Below are 16,468 nucleotides of genomic sequence, written 5' to 3'. Positions count from 1 at the left end.
TCTGCAGTAGCTGTGAATGAGCCACTGAAGTAAAGCACTTACAAAACACATCTTAACACAAGGTCAGTTTTCCTGCTTGTGGTTCATTGCTTCTGATGTGTGACTCGACTCACTTGAACACCTATTTTATCACATCTTTAAATTATGCAACAGGAAACACAATGTGCCTTTCCTCCTGTCATAGCCAGAATTCTGCTGCAATTTTATTCACCTTAAAGCTCCGTGAATGGCCACATGTTATAACTCTCAGAATGTTGGTATTAAATCTCTGAAGCAGACATGTGGATGAGGAAAAAAAAATCATATCTGATAAATGGTGCCACAGGAGAAATTTCGTTCAGAGTGCAACATCAACACAGCAATCTAACAATACAGTTTAGTCTTGAAACATTTTGACCTTGGTGCTTTTATGTCTTTTCATCTAACATAGCAGAGAAGGAGAATCTGCAGTAAGGCCTTTGGATGAAGCTTTAATTTTTCACATAAACTGTTAAACTGGAGTACAGAATGGAGGGGTAATGACTCGGCAGACTAGGCTGTGATTCACTGAGCCTTCATCTATACTTGTTCTGTAGATCCTAACTGCTTAAGACCCAGGAGAAACAGACAGAACTGGAAGAGTGCAATCCAAGTGGAACCATCCAATAATGATTTTACTCTGGATGTGAAATCTGGCTTTGGAACAGGTGAGAGATAACATGTTCCCTCACCACACATCTGATAATATTGTGAGAATCTCATTTACCGTCAGTGGAGCACCAGCCCTTATTTCAACCCCAGGAGAGCCAGGTTGCCAGGTTGAAAATAAAAAATGCTGACTAACACCAGCGGATCTGTGTCTTGGGGGTGTCTCTGTGCAGCTGCGTCTCATTGTCACTCACGATTCAACTTCTTCTCTCGGCTCTCCCCTTTGGCCTGGTATTAATGGTGCAATCCCAACTCTGTGAATGTACTGACACCTGTGTCTACTCTGGGTGTGAGAGTGCTGCTAGGGGAAAGATATGGACCAATGAGGAAAGAGGGACACATCAACTAGTCCTTTTACCTGACTACCTGCTCCCTTTCTGGCTTCAGAAAGAGAAGGCAACTGTAACCACGCTGGCTGGTGCAACAGCAATGAAGCATACCTATCACTCTGCCTTTCCTCTTTACAGTAATGCTGCTGATGCAACAGCACTGAAAAGGTGGTGTTTTCCACATCTGTTACCTGTTCACTAGTCGTAGCATCCAACAATGTTTTAGGATAGATATCTGCACACCCTGCACAATTAGTCATTTACATTTTAGCAAACATTTAGCATATTATTTTAGCAGTTGCACATTTTGTTTCCCCATCCTGTTTATATTCAAATGCTTGTTATTCTTATTTCATTCATATTGTATGTCTGTATATTTTTTCCTAGCATCTCATTTATATTTATAATCTGTGTTGTGTGACTAATGTACGTGTGCTGCTGTAACACCGTAATTTCCCATTTTTTGGGGATAAATAAATATCTATCTATCTATCTATCTATCTATCTATCTATCTATCTATCTATCTATCTATCTATCCATGCACTCGTCACCTGCCCTTTGCCTGTTTCCCTTTAATCGCCCATCAAGTGACAAGAGGCATGTCTGCACTCAGCTAAAGCTTAATTCCTCTTCCCTAGATAAAGAAATACACGAAAGTCATGAACGCAAGAGGACAAGCAGGACTGTTGACACCAAGCAGTAAAATCGATGGCAGAGATTTGGCCCTGAGACCGTGGAAAAAAAGAAAATTAGGCTGATGGCGCAGGTAACCAACATGTAGACAACAAAAGCATCTGAATTTGAGGCTGTGTTGGATGAGTCTGGCTTTCTCTCTGAAGGATAGATAATAAAACTATTAGATGAAAAACATTTCTGTAGGAAGAGGGTATTTACTACAGGTAGCTTTTATGAGTTCATAGAAGTGTCAGTTGCCCTGTTAAGATAAAAACACAAATACAAAATCTTGCCACTGGTAATACATAATTCAAACATCTCAAAAGTCAACAGAAACTTCAGTTCTACAAAGAAATCTATCATGTGTCCATCACATTGCAAACGTGTTCTGCCCCTCTATAGATTGTTTGTATTTATAATGTACACGCCGAAGAAGCATTGCAATTTCATTGTATACCTGATGTGCAATGACAATCAAGATTCTTATCTTAGCTTATCTTATATCGACCTCCATCCTTATCAATCCAAAATGTAGAGACGCCATATTTGTTGAGTTCTTTAATCATGAGGGCTTGTTAACACTGCACTGCAAACTACTAATCCCAAATTCCTCCTTAAGCGCCTCGTGCACTGTGACTGCCTCTAGCATGTGTTACGGGTGTGTGTGGAGAGGGTGCTGCTGAATAGACATCAGACAACATCACCGATCGTTCTATCCTCTGAAGAATATGAGATGAAAACATCGCGCAGGGTGTTCTGAGCAATTATAAAACGGCTTGAGTTTGAAATGAATTTGCAAAAGGCAGGAACTAATCTGAAAAGTAACTTAGAAAATCAGCAAATTGTGACATTGACAAATGTCACCATTCTTGTTTTGAGTTGGCAGTGTTCCACATGAGTTTTAAAGCATTCAAAGCTCAGAGCGTCAAGTGAGGCTCAGAGAGGGTTAAATTAATCACTGCAGATTTATGGTGATATAATGTTAAAACTGGTTCTACGGTCCTGTGCTCTTGTATAGCAGATGGCTGTTCTGACCCTGCTGTTTGAGGCTGTACAGTAAAAGAAATGTGTAAACAGTAAAGACTCCCCACTCCATAGATCAATGTGCATTCATCCTTATCATGCATAATGAAAACTCATTCGGCCTCATTGGCATTAATGAGCATGAGCCTGTTTGCCCTGATTGAAACAACCAAACAATTAATTGGAAGCTGTTCCTCAGGTTTGTGCGTATGAGTAACTCACGTCACAGTTATAGTTATGAGTGGTTGCTTTATTGTGCAATGTTGCTAAATATAAAACCTTTAAATACTCAGTAGTGCAGTAACATATACCATTATGACTAGAGGAGCATTTCTAAACACAGTTATTTTACATACCAAACCTTACAGACCCAGTCAGTGACCTGGGAAAAGTCCACCTTAGGCTGTAGACACTTCTCTGCCACCTCTCAATGACTAATGTGCATCAACTGGTGGAAAGAGGTAATGACAGTGCTTAAAAAAGCAGAGCATACAATGTATTTTATGTAACAACATAAAAGACTGTGAACAAAATGTTTGCACACTGGATGTTGTGACGCTGTCAGCTGTGTTCTTGTCAAAAATCTACACTCCCTGGGGATGGTCAGGATTTGTACATGTGTGTCTCTGCTTTGATTCTACTACTCTAAATACATTATACAGCCATATCACGCCCTGTGATTCTGATGTTTCTATCTCTTGGTTAACCAGCCTGGACCACAGCAGATGATGCAGTGCAATGAAGAACAGAGGATATAATGATGTATTGCTTCTGTAAAATCAATGTTACAACCAAAGTCATTCCCCTCATGTTAATCCAATGTCTATAATCACCCGTGCTGTGCTGACACTACAATGGTTATTGACTGAAATTACATAACACAACATGCCATAACTATAGCCTATTAGAGTGCAGCCATGGATAACAAGTGTGTTTGAGTTGTTTTTGCAGAAGTCCACTTGTCACACTGCGGGCTAATTCAAAAGAGATGCAGTATTATTGTTGCAGTGACAGAAATGTAAATTGTCACTTACAGTTTTTACTACGTGCATCAATCATGTGCACTCCTCCTTTATGAAAGGTGTTCATTCAAATAGTAGGGCCGTAGTTAGTGGTGGTGTTGAACCCCACTGCATTATATTGAAAAGGGCTCCCCCAACAATTGATTTTAAGGTTATACAACGATGTTAATGTGGCACCTGAGTGTAATCCTATGATGAGTTCTGAATCTGAAAGAGCCACTGTGATATTGTTGCACCCTCTCCTGGTTAGAATTGTAGCAGCACCAAAGACATCATTTCAACACAGTTGGCATACAACCGCAGTGTAAAATAAGAATGAGGGAAGTGGTTAAAGAAAACCTGCACACATTGATGCTATATAATAGAAAGGGGTTTACTTAATGTAAGGTTGTTTTGTTTGCAGTTGTTTGTTTAGTCTGTTGTTCTACAAGATCAGCAAACGAGAAATAGTCATTGATTTTCCACAGGTTTGCACAATCAGTCTCATGTCTCACAACGATTAGCATGGTAATCTATTCTCCTCCCTCCATCTCCACTCCTGCTGGCGAGGCAGGCTGCTGAGACCTCTGCTGCGGAGGGAGGGCTTTGTTGCCATCTGGGCTGCAGCATGGAGTGGCAACCAAGATACACATTCAACCTTTATGTACTATCAGCAAGACACATGGAGGAATAAGAGTATAACAATAGACAACACCAAAAAACAAAAATCAATCAAAAATAAAGTGGTTTTAATATAAATGGCGCCATCACTAAAGATATTTGCGGTTACTAAATAGATGCTCAAAATGTTGTTCAAAACTGCCCAGCTTTGCAGAGTACCTAGCTTCACGGTCTATTACCAATTCTTCTGGGATGACAGCATGTTGTAGCCTTATGTTTACTTTAGGAACCTCCAGAGAAAAAGCTATTCCTCGGAGGGAAATTAAAAAAGTAGTGAGGTGGCAGTGTATTAAAAAAATCAATAAACAAAAGACAATTACGCTCTTCTTTAAATAAAAGAGAATATAGTGGATTGTGTGAAATAACACATGCACCACACACAGAAATAAAGTATACAAAGAGTACAGTGAGACTCAATAAATGTGGATTTTGAAATGTGGTTCGTCACTGAATGCCAAGTCTGAGGTTTTCAGCTGAGAGCACGGATGATATACCTGCCCTGGTCTTCATCCGAATTCCCTTTCCATGTTCAGATTCATGTCTTTATCAGTAACAAGGCCAGCAATCATTGTGAAAAATTCTGCTGTTGTTCAAAGGCTCATACCGAGTCTGGCCAGCTGCCAGCTCCATCAGCAGACAGCTCTGTCTGTGGAACTCCTCTTGTGTCTCTCTCTCCGTCTCCTGGAAACAAACGACCTCTTCCCTGCCATCGCTGTGTGGCCGCCATATATTATCACTGCTCCCTGTCTCATTCTCTCCTCTCTTCACTCTCCCCTTCTACTTCGCTCTCATTTTATTTCTTGTTTTCTTCACACCCAATTTCATTATCGATTTGAATGCAGGGTGACAAGAGATTGATGTCTCTTTTCATTTTATACAGCAATAGTAAAACCTGCAGGCTAAAAGCAAGGATAATAACTGCAGGAGCCACATATTTACATGCTTTTTTCAAGCTGTTGGTTTGACAGGATGGTTCAAAGGATTAAGCAAGGGTGTCATTCTTGCTGTAAAGATGCTTAACGTCAGGGTCAGCAGCATGTTGCCTGAGTTAAAATCAGCCACCGCAGCCATGAAAGCTGGCAACAGTCTGCCATTAAAACCATAAACAACAGAGTAAAGGGTGAAATGACCTGGTCATAAAATCTGGCTAGTCACTGGGTTTGATGTACAGTTCTGGGTTCTATAAAAACTGCCTTTGCTCTGAGCTCCATGGCCATTAGTGGGAATGATTATTGCCATATATTTCATCCTGTAGTCGCCTACTGAAGTTTTAGGTAATAGCAACTCCAAGGTCTTGCTTGTGACAGTAGGGAAAACAAATGATTATCATAAGAAGGTAAAGGTAATTGGTCATAATTCAGAAGGCCCACGAAGGAGTCTCTGGCCGTAATCAAAGCTGGTTTCCATACACTGAAGGTGCCTGTTTGACAGGCCGTTTGTCTGGCTGCATGAAGTTGTTACACTCCCTGCTCTCCACACTGTATATGTGCCAACTTTAAGAGGAAAATGATTTTGAATTGCACGATTTTAATGACGTCATTTCACCAGTCACCACAAAATCTAAAAACATTTTAAAGCTTTAGAACAATCTATAATTAAAGAGAACTTGCTTTACACCAGGGTTCAACAATCTTAGACACGTGTGCCACCGTTGGCACAGGGATAACCAATGGCACAATACCAACAAGTGTGCAAGAAAGTTATTTCGAAATGTTAAAGTCCTCTAATCCTCATGCCAAATGACCTTTTTCACAGCCGTTGTTGGAAGCGCGGCCTGTTGTTTACAATTGTTTGACTGACTTTTCCCCCCATCCACATTCCTCAAAGACCCGTCCTAGACCTACTTTTGATTGGTTAGTACTTGTTGCCTTCTTCACAGAATGGAGGTACAAAGGAAATAAAATCTACCTGAGCAGGCTCAATGCTGGCTGGCTTAATGCTGATATGCCAGGCTGATTAACAAAAACATTACAAAAATGGAAATTAAATTCTGGTTGATATAACCATTAATCACCACTAGATGGTATCATTAATGTCACTTTGCTTCAGGAAGTGACATAATGATGAGGACTAGCCTGCTGTAGGCTTGAAAGTCCATCCCAATTTCAGTCTGTTGCTGCTCACTAAGGACAAACACAAGCTGCATGTTGCACTGTGGGACGTCTTGTCTTGATCCAAGGATGTCATCATCTCCATACACATAACATGTAAGTCAAGTTCCTCTGGAGTTCATTATTAATCTTAAATTAATGCTCTGTCTGACAGTGTTTCATTCCACAGAAAGAAGACTGAAATACACATGCAGTTCTGACTGGCCATACACGTTAATATCAGATATCAGCTGGTATTCCAGCACTGAAGTTAACGGGCCAGACAAAACAAACACTGGTTTCTGGCTGTAACTATAGATAGCGTGAAATTAATTTAAGCAATCAAAGTCATACTACTTGTGTGTGAAGGAAATATATTCTAGCCTACTAATAAAACAGCAAGAAACAGCGGAAAGCAAACAAAAGTTTTGTGCAAGTCTTAAAAGTAAGGCAATAAAAATTGATAGTGGCTTTTTTTTTAAATCACACTTGCTTTGTTAAAGCACATGGACACACACAGACTTCAATAAGCACAGTTGCCTGTTTGATACTCAAAGGCTGCTGCTCTCTAGTCTTTTTCCTTGGGGTCAAAGGTAATGCCCTGACCTGATGAGGCCAACATGCTCTTGTTAATAAAACAATAAACAGCAGTCTTCTCTCAATAACCCCCCAGTCAGCACCCTCTGACTTTGCTGAAACCCAAACTTTCATCCCCTTACTCTTAACTCAAACTACAACTTGCATGCAGGCATGCAATGTGTATGTGTGTTTGTGCTCATACAAAGGCATCATTTGGAACATCATTCCAACCACAGAGATATAGAGTCACAATAATGATGTATGCTAAATCCTGTTTACACGTGAGTGCTAAAAGGGAGTTTAATAAGACTTTATTTACTCTTTGTCCACCATATGTGATGTTCCCGAGTGTTTGAAATCTAAGATCAGTCACAGAGGGGGGGCCCTGTGGCTCCCAGGACACCTAATATTCTGCGTGCTTCAGGGCCGGTGAGAAGAAAAAGAGCACAATTGGATTAGATACCAAAATAGGGTCAGTGTTTGTTTTAATCAATGTGGTGACACAGGGAGCTCTTGAAAGCACTGGGTAAAGAGAGCCTGGAGAGAGAGAAAGCGAGAGAAAGAGGAAGGGAGAGAGAGTGAAGGAGACCGATAGTGAAAGAGAACGAAAAAGGGGAAAAGAGAGACAGAGAGGGCAGCCGGGGTGATTGGTCCCCAGGCTATGGCTGGATAATGGAGACTAGAGGCTGGAGGGGAAGCTGTCTGGGGGGTGGCTGGCCTTTCAGAGTTCACTGTCAGGTCTCCAAACCAAGGGGACAGTGGTCACTTCCACTATCCCAGCATTCATCCTAATGAGCTTTAACAAACATGTTGTGTAGTTGGTTTGTTTTCTACACAACACCAACATATCGTCTGACAAATAGTGCTTCTGAAGAAATGAGCATCCATGAAATTGATGACTTGTCTCAACAACAACCGTTTGCTTTGGTGGTTTGGTGTTGATGGGGATTCAAATAAAGTTGTTGCAAAAACATTTGAAATCTGAGGCTGGGAATGTCAACTGCCTTGTTTTTGCCTGGGCTATCTGATTACCAAACGTTTTTGTAATCCATCGAAATGTAACCCAATCATAACACTCTTACTTTCTTCTTATCCAGTGTGCCTACACTGGATCCAGTGTGCCTACACTGGATAAGAAGAAAGTAAGAGTGCCGAAGCTTATGATTGAGGAAGATGCACAGTGTCTATTATCAGGCAGAGAAAAATCTAGTATAAGTGTAAGGCTTTGCCTTTTTTTCCCATCAAGGTTGTTGCAAGATTACCCTCCATAGCCAAGTCAATAAATTGTGGCTCATTGGGAGCAAATCGTGGTTGCAGCTGACTAGACTTTCCTTAGCAGGGCTTAAGATCCATACTGGGATACACCACTGAATTTCAGATGTCATAAAGGATTTTCCTCCATCCTGAGGACAAATTTACTCTGAAACGGGAGGGTCATTTACTGTCGATCCCATGGACAGAAACAAAAAGAGCTGTATTCTTCTTACCCTTAATCTTTTATGTCACTCTTTAGCTCCCTGAAGAACGAACAGAAAAAGATGGGAAGGTCGGTGGACTCTTCATCAAATAGATGTATTTTCTGGTTCATTACCAACCTCAAAGTCAGTCTCTAATTTATGGTCAGTGGAGTAGCTCCAGACTGTGGATCTAAGTGGTATTACAAATTAATGTTTAGCTGTCTGGCCTTGTGAGTAACGTGGTTATTTAGTTCCAAACTTCCAACTGAGCTCATGACATATGTTAATACTTAAAATTAGTGATATTTCCCTTTCAGTGCCACTCATGTACAGTCCACTGACCTCAAAGTTTTGTTACACATTACACAGACAGAACATACCATCAAAATAGTGTAGAAATACAAATGATCACATTATTTACATAATTACTTATTTGTTATTTACACATTTTGTGTAAAGTTGCACAAGATGAGGTTTGGTGTGATATATATTTAGTCTTGTATGCAGTGTTTCTGCTGTGTAAGCATGTGCATGTTTGTGTGCATGTCTCTATGAATATACAATGTACTTGTGCGTCAGAAAGAGGCAAGAGAGCAAGAGCAAGAGTGTCCCAACTCCTGCATATCCATCAGCCCTCTCCCTGGTGTTTGGTAATGGTATCCCCTGGTCGGAAGTGCAAATCCAGCTGCTGCGAAGTGGCCATAAATTAGATTTTCTGAAACTTGGTGCAGACGTAGTCTCCAGTGTGTCATTTTGTAGAGCGCTCAAACCTCGCTCGCCAACTGCAGCTATCATTATCGTTACCTAAATCCCTTAAACTTTGCTGATTGATTTTCACGTACCTCAAATTATCTCTGTTGTGCATCAGCTCTTTATCTTGCTGCAGGATTTCTTCCCTTCAAGTTGCTGCAAGGTAGTTTCAGTTTAACTTGAACCTCCAGCAGTGCAATTTATCTTTTCTAAAAAGCCGAGACATGTTGAAAACATTACAACTCATGCTTTTGCTCTCTGAGCCTAGAGGTTAGTAAGATGTGCCTGCTGAAAGCTTTTCCAAATCACGCAAAAATCAACTGAGTAAGTTCAGATTTTTGCAGCTGCTTTCTATTCCTCAATGTGCAGAGTAATTCCCAACAGTTTATTTTCTATCCAACCACTTCAGCCCCCAAGGTCATTTGGTTTTTCTTTTTCTAAACAGGCCGAATTCTCACATGTCCTTTCTTGGTGGAACTCTACTCAGTCTGATTTGCTATGCTGGTCTGTTCTACCCCAACAGACTCGTGGCAGCCTCATTCAGATGTGTCAGAGTTCCTTTAATTTACAGACCTCATCTTTTGCCTGAGATCTACTGATAACAAGACAAAAGGGCCAGTTTCTGCTGCACGTGGCCCGCTACACAGATAACAGAGTGGAGTCTAATGTATTGAAGTGTGTATACTGTACTGTATATGTGTATGGCCTATTTATATGGGGGGGGGGGGGTCTGGGTGTCCTCCTCCGGGAAAATTTCAAGCATCAAAGACTTCATTTGCTGCATTCTGACACACTTTTATGCACCACTTTACGGATGAAAATACCATTATTTAGCCTATGCGATGACAAAAAAAAACACAGCTAACCATTCAAAATATATCCAAATTACACTGGAAAGTATGTTGTCACATTGCACATTTTAAAGTGGGTACATGGAAATCCTGATGCATACTTAGTGGGTATATTGCATGTACCTGTGTATCACGTACACTACTCCACCGGTTGTGTGGGCTTCAATGTCTGTGAATATAAATAGGCCTACTGTCATTGCAGCTATGTTCTGCACAACAAAAAGACATTTATAAGAGAAGGATGAGTCACAGCAGAGACAAAACATAGCCACCACGCTAGCTTCAGTTAGCTGTGGGAGAAGTGGTGCATTATGGCTAGTGTCTGGGTGGCTGTTTGGGGGGTCGTGCTCTGTGCCCAGGCCCTCAGGGCACCAGTAGCAGGATGGTCCCGAGCATCCGCTGAGAGGATGACCCCAGCTATCCCTGTGGAGTTTGGCTTGTACAGCTGTATCTGATTGGACAGGAACAAAGAGCTGTGCTGCACCAGGGGGTTTGGCATTCAGCAGATATAAGAACTCATCCTCTTAGACTAGAATCATATTCTCACTCACAGTTCATGATAAAGTAATCTGTATTTCTGAGAATGATGGGAAACATGTTTTAAGGAACATGCGTTTAAATATGCAAACAATGTTATTTTGTTTCTGCAAGGCAGATGTGATGGCTGTTAAAAGTATAACTGATATTGACATTTTACCAGCAGTACTAATATTAATGCACATTTTCCAACTTTTTTTTAAATCTATCTGTCTATCTATCTATCTATCTATCTATCTATCTATCTATCTATCTATCTATCCTGCGTGATATTTTGGGGTTAACACGTTTTATTGGGCTAATAGTCAAGGAGTAGGCTATGCTACATCTTTCACGCCCTGCAAAACCTATTAAAAAGCATAGCAAGAAATACTTCTGACACCACTGATGGCAAGAGAAAAAATATGAACACGATAAATTGGTTATAATTTTGCAACTGTCATCCTTTCCCTCAGCTGAACTCGCAAGAACAGACAGATTTATTGTGAAGCGCTCCAAAGAAAATCGTCTTGTTCTTCCGCGGACTTTCGTAAGTAATTGTCCAGAATATAACTGACAGGATTGTTCCAAAAAAATGTGAGAAATCTGGTAAGCTACCGGAGACCTCCTGTGCGTCAAGAGTTTTCTCATCTGATGCGCTGGAAACGGAGGCTGCTGCCAAAGCCGCAGGTCCTGTCTGGAGCCTCAGAATTACAGACATCGTTTGTGTGTGTGTGTGTGTGTGTGTGTGTGTGTGTGTGTGTGTGTGTGTGTGTGTTTGTGTGTGTGTGTGTGTGTGTGTGTGTGTGTGTGTGTCAGTTGATTAGACTACACTTTATTCTTAATCGTCATTACAACGTAGTGAAATTGTGTATTTGCATTGAACCCGTCCTAGGACCAGTGGACAGCTACACACAGCGTCCAGGAAGCAACTTGGGGTTCAGTGTCTTACTCAGGGACACTTTGACATGTGACCGGATGACCTCGGATTGATACGACAACCTTGTAGCTGTGGGGCAACTATTTTACCTCCGGGCCAAGCAACCCCCCTGATGTAGGTGTGTCACAATTCCAGAGCTGTCATACACACTGTCCCAAATATAAAAGCTGTGATTTTTAAAAGACTTTTGATCGTCAAGATCCCAGCAAAAGTCAATTTGCAAAAAGCTGATTTCCCCATCGAAGATCATTGTAGTTTTAAACGGTCCATTGTAAAATTATATTTAAGTTAACAGTTGTTAGGCTACTATAAAAAAATACCTATGCTTAGTCTATAATATTCCGTAAAATATAAAAAGGAATGTGAAAATATAGGTTAGCGAGGTCTACTCTTTACATTTAAATTTAATCCTATTATATGTTCGCGTTGCGTAACGGCTTCAAGCTTTTTGTGAACACGGAGCATGAGAAAGAAATTCACTTAGGATAGTTTGGATATGCTAAACTTTCGCCTATTTATTTTTACTCACTGCAGACAACAACGGAAGATTTCAAAGTGAACATTTTCTCTCAGTTACGATTATTAAACAATAATCTTTCTGAAAGGCATACCTCTGTGAAAATCAAAGGTTAGATTATGAATATCTAAAGATTAGCCTATACAAAATTTTAGCAGTTATCATTCGTGCGTTTTCTTGCTCTACTTCATTATTTCACAGTAGAAAAACGGAGATATACTCGTTTCTTTCAATCAGTGAAAAACGATCATAAGGTGTGCAGATGCATTTTACAATTAATACCCATATCAATGTATCAATATATATAGCAATATATATAGCAATATATATGTATATATCAATATATATATATGCTACATATGATATAACATAAGATATGAACTCATAATTCAGTTTTTTTTCACTAAAGGATGAAAAAAAAGCTAAATAATTTTTGTTAAAATATTATTGGCCCAATTGATAACAAAGACAACGTTTCTGTTGAGTTTCTGCTAGCCTTTACAGTTTAAACATCCGTTCATTGATGTATTCCAGCTTAATATACCAACTCTACACTCTCCATATTCGCTATTTAACCAGCATTTCCAATGTTATGTCACATGTAACAGCAAGATGTCATGTTCTAACTTAAATGTGGGAAACCAATTTACTACGGCTTAATCTTAAAGCTAGTTAAATTCTATTTAGCTATAGCCTGCCTCTCATAAATATAATGTTACAGATCATTTAAATTTCCAATCATCATACCATGATTGATTCGCCTATTTTCCTGTTCAAACTATAATTGATTTGTATTTAAATGTAGGCCTATTATTCCAGTGGCCCACGTGTCCACTGTTTTTGACTGACAGCTGGACATCAGATTTTCTTCCAGGATGAACACAGGTGCTTCATGTCATTGCATGGACACTTCACTGACCGGAAACCCGCAGGAGGACCTGAGAAGGTCCCTCCCTGTCCTCTGGCTCTGGATAATTGAAATCCCATGATCTCCAGCCCGCCGCTCAACCATCTCTGATTCATTACGAGACCCCGGGCCACGGGCAGTGTTGGAGGCTGTAGGCTACTAAAAACAACCAAAACAGTATCAATACGACTATAGGCCTAACGTTACTTAGCGCTAAGGTAGTACAAAACTATTTGCCCTGCGTATAACTCGGCCTAGTTGCCTTTTATAAAACCGTGGTTACCTCAATTGGCCCAACCTAATGGTCAAGGCAAAGTAACATAGCCGAGGCTGAAATGAAATAGGCTGTGCTTCCACCTCAAAGAAATAGTCTTTATTTACCATTTCTAATAATGTTGTCTTATTTAAACCTACGTCAATAACAACGTTGAGTTGCTGTTTTATAGGCTATTTAACCTGAATGTAATTAGACCGGATGGGATAAAGTGGATAGATAGATAGTGATAGATCTTCATCTATTAATTTGAGAGATGAAAAAAAATAGCCTACATTAAATAGTATATGCCCACACATGTATGCATACATGCCATTTATGCTGACAGTTAGAAAACGCAACGACCTTACTATAGGCTATAGCCTATAAATTAAGCTAAGTTTAAATAACGGAAATATTCTTTGGTCTATTCCGTTACGCATGCCTAAGCCTACCGCCCAACAGGGCCTCTTCGGCACCGGTTCTCGCTCCGCTATAAAACACATTCAGGCCTAGGGATTAGCCTGTTTATTTTTAGCTCTGGCGTGTGTCCACTGTATTGGGGCTTTAGCTGATTCTTCCAGATGGTTTTGCTAAGGTGCATGTTTACGGATTCCTGGAGATTGTGAGTAAGGAGCGAGGCTGTGGCCTATACCGGTCTGTCCTTCATTAAGAGCCAGTCCTAGCAGAGCGACATTTATCACGACAGCTTGAGCTCTCGTAACACACACACACACACACACACACACACACACACACACACACACACACACACACACACACATCACACACACACATATCACACACACACACATACACACACACACACATCACACACACACACACACACACACACACACACACACATCACACACACACACACACATCACACACACACACACACACACATCACACAAACACACACACACACACACACACACACACACACACACACAGAAACGCACACAGCATTTCTCTCTCTCTCAGCTACTGTGCCGAGCAAGCCTCCTCATTCAACTCTCTGTATCCTAACCCATTTGAAAGAGGTTCAGTGCTCATGTTACTGTAAACTTCTACAACGTCAGAGCGTAAACTAGCTAACTCACCTGTAGGATAGGCTGCATGGATGGATAATATGAAGGTAGGGCAGAGGTTCTCAATCTTATTTAGGAACACAAGACATAGACAACCTGCAAAGGGTATGGGCCTACATACCACACATAGAGAATATACTGTACCTTATGTACTGAGAATAATTTGAGAAAGCTTATTTTTGTTACACTTGTAAAGTCTTAGGCTAATAACACAAGATAGTTAGAAAGATATTATGCATTAAACACATTTGCAGATTCTAAGAGTTTTAAAGATTTGTGAGATTATGACGTTATCTATCACCTAATAAAATATCAGTTGAACTGTGAAGCTACAAAAATACCGTGAGGATTTAAATGTGAATCTGAAAACCTTTCATGGACCCCCTGGAAGAGGGCCACCGGACCCACTCTGAGAATCACTGGGCTGAAAACCCCAGTCAAAGCAACGGTGTGGACCAGTTGCTAGAGACATTGTTTCTTCTTCTTCTTTGCATTTAGCTGCTTCTATGGAAACAGTGAATGTGCAACGTAAGATATCTGAGTAAACTGGCCGTGCAGTCATCTGTTGTGAGCCCTTACGGTAGTTCTGTCTTGGATTTGAACTAAGTGCTCCCAATTTCCATACTGCAGCAGAACAAAGACTGCAGCACTTGTCAATTTTAGTCTGTCTGTAAAACACCAAGGTCCTTTGGTTTGAAGATCACAAACAGCGGCTTATTTGAGTTGTTTAACATGTCACAATCTAGCAGTGGAATTAATAGAAACAGTTATCCTTTTTAATGTTGTATGCTTTGTCAGAGCACTATATTGATGAATTTTTTCATACAGTAAAATTCTAAACAAAAGCATACCCCCTATTGTGTGAAAGGTTGTTGTTTCTTTCTGACAGATTCGTACCTAGCTCATCTCGTGTGTTTGTGGCTGTGGAGCACAACTTGCCGCTAACACTCGCTGGGCTCCAGTGTTCTCCATAACGCCTCATACGAGGTCAGACAGAGGACAGCAACCCCACTTCCCATTTCCCTTTCGAAACCTCAACCCCCATCGCGACAGCAGACCAGCTTAAGCTTCCCAGAATGCACCTCTCCAGCCGACCGACCCTGGGGTCGGCAGCTGTCAATCACGTCCTCAGCTGGCCCAGCAGCTTCTGGACACAGACTGGAGGATGTGAGGGGAGGCCTCTGAGAGGAGCCCTGCTGCATATGGGATCATCTCTGTGCATTCATGGCGGCTAATTAAATTAGCTATCCTTCTCCTATTCTAATGCAAACCTCAGGTTGAATCGCCACCCTGTACGTGAGAGGAAAGGCCCCAGGCAGTGATAGCCAGACAAAGACAGCCAGCTTATATGAAGTGAAGAGTTGTACTTCATTCTCGCTGGCTGTCTATGTTGGTGTTCCTCTGGCAGGTCGATCTTAATAACTTCTCCATCTACATGCTGTTGGTGGATCGCACAGATTGTCACTGGAAAAGGTCAGATATTTGTTTACTCTGTTTTACACACATACACTATTCACTATTATTATTTTTCACATGTTCATTATCACCTAATACTTATATAAACATGGATTTCACGTAAAAAGAGAAGTGCCAGATCACTTACTTTGATCAAAGTTGTGTCTGCAAGTATGTGCCATATGTTGTGTGTATGAGAGAGGATGTAAGGTGTGGGAGGGTGTGACAAAGGCCTGCAGACTGACAGCCAGGTCGAGAGGATGTAGTGGAGGGAGGGGTGGAAGTGGCTCACTTGCCCCAGGGTCTCAGGGTGCTCAGTGAGAGTGCAGGGTCACCTTTATCCACGCTGCCTGTGCCCAGTGCCGGGAGGCTGCTGGGGGAGACCTGGGACTCCCAACAGGCTGAAGTGATTTCCTGTGCAGGGTCATGCCCAGGACAGGCTTAGAGGACAAGGGTTTAGGAGAGTGAGTGGAGCTGGTCATGGTATGGACAGCGAGTGGATTTCTGCCATTTCCCTTCTAAGCATCGCTTTGCCTGTGAGTGGGCACAGTTGAAATGCCCAATCTCTGCCTATGGTCACATAATGTGCTTATTTAATAAAGGACAATGCTCTGTGAAAGTAGGACTTTTCAGTGCATGAATGAATGGACCCCCCCCCCCCC

This window comes from Etheostoma cragini, chromosome 7 (genome assembly GCF_013103735.1).
Source record: "Etheostoma cragini isolate CJK2018 chromosome 7, CSU_Ecrag_1.0, whole genome shotgun sequence".
In the NCBI taxonomy this organism is placed as follows: Eukaryota; Metazoa; Chordata; class Actinopteri; order Perciformes; family Percidae; genus Etheostoma; species Etheostoma cragini.
The sequence above is the reverse complement of the archived record's forward strand: the minus strand, read 5'-3'. Positions refer to the sequence as shown.